A 10,489-nucleotide genomic window follows, 5' to 3' on the forward strand; every position below is an offset into this window, starting at 1 on the left:
ACTATCCCATCTCGTCTTCCCTCACTCCTATATTATAAATACATATTCATTAACATTTAGTAAGATACCTCATATTCTTCAATCCCATCTTGACCCACGCTACAATTCATTAGCTCGAAACCACTATTTTATCCATTTACTATCTTTTACATTTGACTCACGATATGAAGTGAGACGGTGAATTACGAAATGAGTATGATGCCAACATGACCTAAACTCTTAAGCTAAGATTCACATCATCCAGAAACTTCCGCATCACAGATGCGAAAAATTCAAACAAAGATGATTCATAATACTAGTTGAATCCATCCCTAGTAATAAGGGATAAGTGTACATTCAAATACATGGGAAACAACCATCTTCAGTGCATTCAAATTTCTGTTTCCTATATATGTTCAAAGTCATCTGGCTACTCAACATCCCCCTTTCTTCATCACTTTTCAACTATCCATTCTATTTTATGTTACTTATGATTGTCAATGGAAGTCATGAAATCACGCAAAATAAGCAGATGGCCATATTAAAGTGGGGACGTTGCAACCAGAGGTAATGCCTATCTCAATCATGCCACTAACGATCTGTAGGACGTAGGTGATGAGATTGCGAGATGTGTTCAACATAGTGGGGATAGAGAAGAAGATGAAAATGCATTTAAGGATTCTTAAGCATTCATAATCATAAATAACATCCTAATTTTTATAGTAATTTCATGTAGTTTATTTTTTATTCTCCTTGAAATTATCATAAATATATACTATTAAAACTTAAGATGTTTTAGTTCACTTATATAATAAACTTACAATTTTTGTTTATTTTATGGCACTATAAAATAATATTACAGCTTTTATTTAATGAGTAAATCAAGTTCACAATCCAGAAAGTATTTCTTTAGATTTATTTAAATATTTAACAGATTAATTATGTGCATAATATGATTTTATAATTTTTTTGATATTTTAATATTTGTATGGAATCCCTGAAGTTAAATTCATACAGAAAATAATTTAATAATTCATACATTATAATTTAATGTTGTTTATTTTTTTATGAATTAATTATGATTTCTAGTTCTCGAAATATGTCTCATACTGTCAATTAGTCATACAATTTGCGGGGAATAGGAAATTGAATGGCTCAGATGCCTTGAATTTAGAATGATAATCTCTAATGATCAAGATGTTTCGTGATGAAATTTTAATGGTGGTTACACATTCCCCTCCCCCTATCCATCAACCATATTGGATTTTTAAGTGGACCCCTCATTGTTCAAAAAAATACACTGTTGGATTTTGTTTGTTATCATGATGAGCGAGCAAAATTGTTCATTGGAATTCTCATTTGACTCCATTATTGTACCGCAAGAGTAATGGGTTGACGGAATGATGCTCAGAGCAACACGTGATGATAAAATCAGTGTGATCTTTTTTTATAACTCACATCTTTCTTCTTTTTCTAGGGTATCTTTACACTACCATGCATGCCACCTATGACTCTGCCGCTCGTTTGAGTGTATTGGCTTCCATTTCAGCCACATTGGCCACAGTAAACTCAGCCTCCTTAGTCCTTGTTCCAGCAATCGTCGGCGTGTATAAGCTACCATAGCCATTAGTGTGCACTCTAAGCATACATAGTGGGTGCTCTTTCATAGAAAGAGTTACTGGAACAGCCCACACAATCATGATATGAATCAAATTTACTGACAGTTTGGTGGAGTATGATTTACAGATTGATATGATGAGTTTGTAATCATGGAATTCTAAATAGTCTTGGCTAGGGTGCATCAATAAGTTCATGAAGATGATTAAATGGTCAAGATGACATCATCCATCCTCGGTCAAGATGATACGACTTGTCAGGCACCAAATGGATACATCTAGAGGGCAAAAAATTTAGTGTCTCCACATGTCCTCCTCGAGTATTTCATGAATCATGGATGCAATCCATGCCGAGGCAATGCAATCGATTATTTTTGTTGTTGCTGTTTCAGTTTTGTTTCAAGTTTTATGCAGAAAATATTCAAGTTTTCATCCAGATGAATACCTAATAACCCAACAGCTAAATTCCATGCGTGAGAAAGTAATGAGGACTTATTTACATTCATCAGCCTTTAGTTTTTCACAGATGATAATGACTGTCATCATCTTTGTTTGTTAGCATGAAGTTACAATTATAATTCAATTTTGTCTCAAAGTGTGATTATATCAAGACTATGGATGGAGGATGATGAGTTTTTATTCTTAGTAGCACTTATCTTTATCTAAGATGATGATGACTAGTCATCTCACCTTGGTCTTCAAAAAGTAACAATGATGCTCTCTATTAGTGAAAATTATGAAGATGAGATCCTTAAGATCTCATGAGAGATAGAAAAAGAGAACACACTCTATAACATTTTTTTCAGCATCTTTATAATTTAGATCTGTTTCTAGCAACATACAAGCAGCAGGGGGATGGTGACTAGTTGATAGCAAGGCGATAAAGACAAAATTAAGAATGATAAACAATCTAAAATCATCTTTGTAAATATCATCAAACTTTTCTGCGAGCTAAATGATTACATGAAAATTAGATGACAGCTGTTCAATAATAAGCGACTGAGTGTAAAACTAAATTTACAATATTATCAAAATGTAAGTTTGGTGGTTCATTATTATTGAATTTAAGAAAATAAATTTTAAATAATTATTATGTATCCTGAAGGGATCGTTTGTTTTGTACCTCCCCATTGGGTGTACAATATATTTGCTTTTCCTTTAATATCGACATATTGGAATGACTTCCATGGATTTATTGTATAAATTTTGCTTTGTTGATAAAAGTTCAAAGCATAATCACGTTATAGTTTTTTGCCCATTACTTCAAAGGGTTACTTTTCTTAGGGATCATACAGTTTATCCTTGGATATCTTAATCATTTATATTTTTTAATAAAGAAATTTCATACTTTCTCAATCAGTTTCATTATTCGCAAATTACAGAGGATCATTGTTCATTTACTTAATATACTCCTCTTAAAGAATGAACCTCCTTGAAGGGTTATATTGCGCTGCATCCTTGATCAATCCAAGTGTTAAATAAAAAACATTGGAATGGGTCACCATATCTTTATATAACAGTTTAGTTGAAATGATTAGCGCTGGATCCATAAATTACACCCATATTTCTTAACGTTTTTTCACCACTGCTTTTGAGGCACCTGATCTAATTTTCCTCCGCAATGGAGAGGCTCTGAGAATGGTTAATGGAAGCCTCAAAAGGTGAATTAAATAGTGCTTTCATATTAGATCTTTTATCTGTCAAAGATAAAAGATAAGATCAAATATGAAAACCATTGGGTGGCGTAAGAAAAGGTGATTTGTCTTGGGTGCATGAAACAAGAGTCATTTCTGTACGGAGAGAGATGAAGTTTAATAAGCTATAAAAAATGAAACAAAATGATGACTTACTTCTCCGTTAGATGATGGTTTACCATTTATATGAACAATTATTACAGATTCCTATGAACAGGCTACATATCTTTCTATAGATCCAAGATCCCAACCTGTCTTCTGGTATCCTCTTAAAGAATGAACAGGGAGGTGCTTCATCTGGGAAAATTTCATGAAAATGCAGAGGATCATTCTTTTTCATTAAATCTCTATGTGGCTTGTAGTGGGTAATTGTTCAAATAGTGGAGTATGACTGGTATAACCAAGTAGGAAAGTACCATAAATTTTCTAAGTAGATTTCATCTCTTTGGCACTTTCCACTAATTGAATTGACCAACCAAAGTGAGTGATTTGGCCTTGTTACACTTCAAAAGGCAAAATAAAAGGGGAGATCAGTCCAATCTGGTCACTTTTTTCCCTTGATAATCTTCCTACATATTCCTCCATCGCATTTTGTAAATGGTATCAGCTATTAGTTAGAATTAGATTGAGAGGGTTTCAATGATATACTAAATTGAGATCTTCTATCTTATTCCAGCCGGCTCTTCCATAAAAAAAAATGTCATTTTTTGAATAAATCAAGTCCACTGGTCGTACTCAAGTTTAGGTGGCCCTCCGACGTTCATTAATGTTGGTAGTAGTATCATATGGTGATAATATAATCCCCAAGTTGAAAACTAAAAGGTTAAAATAATTGCATAAACATCATAGTGGAGGCACATATGGTAGTTATTATGGGTACCCCATCGATATTGTAACTGACTAATGTAAGTTTCAAGCTTTCCAAGTTATGGAACTAACAAGCCACATATAAGTCTTTCGTGGGTACCAGACTGTGATGAGTCCATTCGCATGAATGAAATCCTACATCGTTTAATGCTCTTTTTGGTATTGTTATGGTCATATTATTCTCATGTATAGTATGAATTCATATTTCGTGCATTAGTTGGGCCATTTTGTTGAAAGTACGTTTTTTATTATGGGAGAAAGTTTACCGCAGTGGAGACTTTCTTCAGACCTTCACCATGTGAGGGATGGAGAGATAGAGATAGGGCGGTGAGGAAGGGAAAGCGAGATAGGAGTGAGAAAGAGATGGGCGGAGAGAAGAGAAGGGAAGGGGGGAATGATAGATAAAGAGAGGGAGAGAGAGCGGATTGGCGAGAGGGATGAATGGAGAGATAGATAGGTAGAGAACAATAGATGTATACAGAGACGAGGGAGGGAGATATAGACCGACAGATAAATAGGGAGGGGGGGCAGAGATCTATGACAGATAGAGAGATAAATGAAGAGAGATGGACGGAGCGAAAAATAAAGAGAGAGGGACGGAGAAACGGATAAATAAAGAGCGAGGGACGGATAGACAGATAGATGGCGAGTGAGAGAGAGGCACAGCGAGATAGATAGATGGTAAGGGAGAGAGAGAGAGGGAGGGAGAGATAGACTGTACAAAAGAAAGATAGATTGGGCGACTAGGAGGAAAAGAAATAGAGGAGGTAAACAAAGAGAGAAGAGAAAAAGAAAGAGAGAGGGTGGACCGGAGAGAACCTCGGTCGCACGTTTCTCCCTCCCCCTCTTTCTATCTCCCTGTATCTCTCCCTTCCTCCCGCACTCTATCAATACAGCCCGCCCGGAAAACCTGACTAAAGATTCGTGCGTCGGTCAAGAATCCGGACCGAAAAAAGTCAGTCCGACCGTGTCATTTCCACACGCGATTGTTGGGTTGCCGGTCAATGGTTTTGATACACTATTTGTAATAGCGCTTATCAGGTTTGAGGTCCACCTATCTTACCAATTTGGTAACGTCGAGTTGGCGTTAAGCTCCTCCTAGCGGATTCTTATTCACAAGTGGCTTCGATATTTTCCCAGGGAGATGAGCGTCAAAACAGTATCATTTTTTATGTAAATATCTCGTTTATAATAACTAAAAATGGCGATGATTCTTCTCATCTCCTTCCCTCTTTTGATAAGACACGACTGCACGCGGTGAACATCAGAAGGAAATCTCCGTTGCGGAGAGGTCCTTCTATAAAAGCCTTCTACTTCAACATGATGGTATACATCATTATTAGCTTTTCTCTATGCCCACTAGTTCCAACGTAGAAAAACACCACAAATTTTCGAGATTTTTGATGGGTATTCTAGGGATGAAGCTGGGTTTGCTGTTTCTCGTAGTGGGCGCAATTTTAGCGACGGCGGATGCCGATTCCAATACCGAGTCACATAAACCTGTCCATATAAAGCCCTCTACTGACTTCGGTAAGAAGCTATTGGTTCCGACACCATTATCTCCGTCGGAAACCATCGCAGCTGCGCCGGTAGAGTTTGCTATGGTGAGTCTCTATGTTTATTCATCATTCATGAACGCAGCTTCAAAAAATATAGTGGGATAATCGCCATATTATTCTGAACATATTTGTGTTTTTTAACCTTGCGCAGTTGAAGGTCAGTTCGAGTAGTCGAAGCAGTCGTCCGATCCAAGGGAAAAGCAGAGCTGCGCCAGGCCCAGACACGAGTTCTGCTCAAAGACCCTTGACGAGCTGGGGACTTGGTTTATTTTCATGTATTATTCTCTGCGCATTGGCTTCCTAAGGAGGAATTCCCTGGGATTCTGGTGTAGACTAATCGAAATTATTTCCATTGAATTTTAAAGGTATTTTCAGGCTAAGGCCTGATCATGCTCAATTCTTTAGTCTGCTGGCCTATGTGGTGAGAAAAAAAAATACATAATGAGGTTGTTATACGGGTTGCGCCATCTCTTCTCCACCTCTACTACATATATGTGGAGCATGCGTTTAAGTTGACGTATCTGAACGATTTTTCTTGAAATCATAGGTTTCTTCCAAGATAAATAGAATCCAGAAGAAAGTCCCCCGATCAGAATAAATGTTTTTTTTAGGAAAACATTTGAAGGAACACTCCCGGTCTAACCGGCGGCTGAAGGATCTATAACGGACATTTAGTTATTTTGGCGTTTTATTTTAAATAAAGTACTTATTTCACTATGTAAATTTTACCAGAGGTTAAATATTAGGTGTTTCAATGTTTTAACTGAATGCATTTAGGAGGACGATAGCCATGTTACATATGCCAATGGTAGAAAAAACATAAATAAAAAATTAAAAACTATCTATGCCTCTTGAAACATTTATGTGGTTTGAGACAGATACCAGTGAAGCGTATGGATTAGTTATCCTTAGAAAACTAATTCTAAAGGACATCAGTTATGGCTTCCAAAAGCTCCATTTCAAAATTTTTTGAAGGGACTGTACATACCTCAAAGGCTTCCCTTTTATTGAAAGTGGGAGAACTAAAACCAAAAATTGGATAGTCTTAAACTTTATAAAGAAACATATATCTTTTAGGTGCTTGATGGTTAAATAGTGGTCTTATATATGAGTATGATAAATAAAATTTTGTAGGTTTCATTTATTTCAAATAAATTACATAAACACAATTTGTTCATTCCATCAGATGACTTTTTATATTTTCAATAAAATGGAGTGCAATGGCAATATCAGCATTTAGAGATGTATAACTCGGAGAACCGATGCATAAGGAGTCGGAAATTCTAGAAGTATGAATAAGACACACCAGATTTATTCGTTATTAGATAAAGTTTATTTATTAACTTTATATTTTAATTTTTGATAAATATTTTTTATAAATACATTATTGTATCAAGTTCATTTCACTTTTTGTTTTTTTAACTTGTCTAACCAAATGGATTTAACAATAATGATATGCCATGAGCCAAGACTTCTCTTACCTCAAATATAGCTAGGTTGTTGAATAGATGGAGAGCAGAAAAATATCCATACAGATGTAAGTATATGATTTAACTCCACTGGATTACGGTCTCATTACATTTGGGGGCACACTAATTAAGGTATATGGCATACAAATATACCGCGTTTATTTATATGGCCTAAGTTGCTGTGAATTCTGTGCACCTATATGAAATTTTAAACATTGGAAACATCATGTCATTAAATTTCATATTTTTGGTAATATAATTTTTTTATCAAAGAAATCGAAACTACTTTCAAAGTATGAATGAAAAAATAATTGATATTATTTAATAAAATATATGATTCTACCAGTATAACGGTATCATATTGTGCTCGCGTCCGTCAGGAATATGCAAGGAAAATTCGGTCAAAGCATGTCTCATCTTAAACGCGATTGTTTAGTAGGACATCAGTACTTTGACCTTCACCTGTCCTTGCAAGTAGGTCAATCTGGATTTGGGGCTCAAGTAGTCCTTTCTGATTTTCAACAAAGCGCCGTCAACGTTTCCCCTCGCTCATAAACGTAAAGAAATCTCACTTTCCTGTCGTTCTCTTAATAATAATGAATAAAAAGACGATGATTCTTCGTATCTCTTTCCGCCTTTGGCATCGACGCGGTTCCACGGGATGAAAGTCTGACCGCAGTCTCCGCTGAATAGAACTCTCTCCCGTATAAATATACCTTCCAGTTCCAAATGATGATATATATCATCACAACTTTTTCTCTCCGCACCCTCATTCCAACGCACAAAAACACAAGCAATTTCGGAGGTTGATGATGGGATCTCGCGTGATGAAGCAGGGCTTGCTGTTTCTCGTCATGGGTGCCTTTTTAGCGACGGTGGCAGCCGATTTCAATACCAAATCGTATAAACCCATCCCTCTGAAGCCCTCTATTGACTTTGGAAAGCAGCTTGTGGTTTCGACACCGTTATCGACGTCAGAAACTATCGCAGCTGCGCCGATCGAATTTGCTATGGTGAGTCTCTCTCTTTATTGGTCACTGATGACCCCGGCTATGAACAAGATAGTTCCACAATTACAATATTATTCTAAACGTAATTCTATTTCTTGACATTGCGCAGCTGAGGAGGAGCAGTTCGAGTGGTCGAGGCAGTCGCCCAATCCGACAAGTGAGTGCAGCTGCGCCAGGCCCGGACACGAGTTCTGCTCAAAGACCCTTGAAGAGCTGGGGACTTGGTTTATTTTTATGTACTCTTCTCTTCGCCTTTGCTTCTTAAAGGGAATTCCCTGGGGTTTAATTGTAGACCTATCGAAGATCTTTCCATTCAATTGTACTGATATTTTTAGGCTAAGGCCTGAATGTACTTCATTCTTTACTCTACTGTCCTATGTGGCGGGGAAAAACCAAACTCATTCTGGGGCTGTTATCCAGGTTGCGCCATACCTCTTCCTGCAACATTATATGTCTAAGGGGCATGCGTCTGAAGGATTTTCTTGAAATCTTTGTTTCTTTTTCGATAAAAACAATCAAGAATAAAGGCCACCAGTCAGTTTATAATTTTTCAAAAATTAAATATTGTTTTGAAAAAACGATGGAATACTCATGCTTTAACCGGAGATTGAAGTGTCTGTAATCACTTTACATTTTTCGTAGTTATTTTGCCGTTTTTATGTTAAAAGAAGTAATTGTTTAAATCTATAAATTTCATGTCAAATTGAAAAGTAATTATTAAATATTTTAACTGGATGCATATTGGTGGACGATAGCCATGTTGCATTACTATCTGTCTCATAGAAAATTTATGTGATCTACGAAAGATATCAAAGAGGTTTATGAGTCAGTATCCTTACTAAACTAATTATTAAGGAGATCAGTTACACATGGGTTCCAAAAGATCCATTTCTAAGTTTTACAAAGGTTGTATATATACGTCAAGGGTTTCCCCTTTATTGAAAATGAGATACCTAAAACTTAAAATTGGATACTCAGAAACATGATACATAAAAACGTATGTTTTATGTGCGTAATGGTTAAAAATGGACAATGCCAAAGAATATTAAGTTTTGAGGCATGAAATGAACTAATCGGACGGAATTATTTCGTACATAGGATAAACAATAAAATTAAATCCCAAGGATAAACATTCGTATGATAAAAGACACTCTTGTACGTTTTATTTGTTTTCAGATATATTTCATAGACACACGTTATTCATTTCATCTGATGATTTTTTATATTTTGAATAAAATCAAGTAGAGTGGAAAAATTAGTTTTAGACCTGTTTAAATTGGTGAATAAATAAATAAGGTTTGTGAAACCCTAGAAACATGAATAAGACACTTAACAGATTTTATTACTTATTTCATAGGGTACATTTATTAACCTTTATATGTTAATTTTTATCGATATATTTAAGGATATTTTTTATCAATATTATTTTTCTTTGTTTTTTTATACTATCTACCCCAACAGATTTAATAGTAATGAATGAAGTATAGACTGGTTGTTGAATAGGCTAAAAGCAGAAACATAGTTATACAGATGTAAGTATATTATTCGATCCCATTAGATTCAGGTTACATTAATTTGGGGGACACATTAGTTCTAAAAAAATATTTTGTTTATTGAAATGACCTTGATCAGTTTGAATTAGGTGCACGAATATGAAAATTTTAAATTTGGAAAATATTATTTAATTGATTTTTATAGTTTTTAAATATATTTATTTTACCGAATAAATCCAAAATACTTTCAAACTATGGCCTGAAAAAATATTGGTTATTCATTCAAGGTTTTTTATTATGCAAAATCCATTAGTCATCGGCTTAAGTATTGGCTTGAATGGCTAAGCTTGTCTTCTTGTCATTTTCACATAATCAATTGTCAAATTGTATCAGAAAGTAAAACTTGATGATGGAAATGATGATGTTCCTTTTCTGGGCCTCCCTCGCCATGTATTATACTCAGGTTCTTCAATTAGACATCAAATTTTAAATTCATATTGAAAAATTAAAATATTGCAAATGACGAAAGAAAAATAATTCACTTGAATATGAAAACCCAAAACTTCTCTCAATATGCTCCATTGAAGACCACTGCCAACAAGTTAATAGGATATACTGCCAACAAGTTAAGGTAGGTCCACTTCAAATTTCCTATTAAGCATGATTGTTTGCATTAAAACAAATATATATGCATGTTTCAAGCTTAAAATGATTAAATTTATTTTTAGTACGATCTTTTAAATTTTTAGCATTTTTCTTTTTTTAGGATATTTCTGTAATTGTTTGACATTAAATTCAGAAA

The 10,489-nt window shown here is 35.0% G+C and overlaps 2 long non-coding RNA genes across 2 annotated transcripts; both read left to right on the forward strand.

Moving 5' to 3' along the window:
* The first annotated feature begins 5,489 nt into the window (after window positions 1-5,489).
* Window positions 5,490-6,168, forward strand: LOC144707683 (uncharacterized). Its single transcript, XR_013582511.1, has 2 exons — window positions 5,490-5,760; window positions 5,867-6,168. It is a non-coding gene; the product is annotated as an uncharacterized LOC144707683 (long non-coding RNA).
* A 1,637-nt stretch (window positions 6,169-7,805) lies between these two features.
* LOC144707668 (uncharacterized) lies at window positions 7,806-8,609 on the forward strand. The gene is made up of 2 exons (XR_013582501.1): window positions 7,806-8,197; window positions 8,304-8,609. It is a non-coding gene; the product is annotated as an uncharacterized LOC144707668 (long non-coding RNA).
* Window positions 8,610-10,489: the final 1,880 nt, after the last annotated feature.

Source organism: Wolffia australiana, chromosome 9 (genome assembly GCF_029677425.1).
Source record: "Wolffia australiana isolate 7733 chromosome 9, ASM2967742v1".
NCBI classification, from domain to species: domain Eukaryota; kingdom Viridiplantae; phylum Streptophyta; class Magnoliopsida; order Alismatales; family Araceae; genus Wolffia; species Wolffia australiana.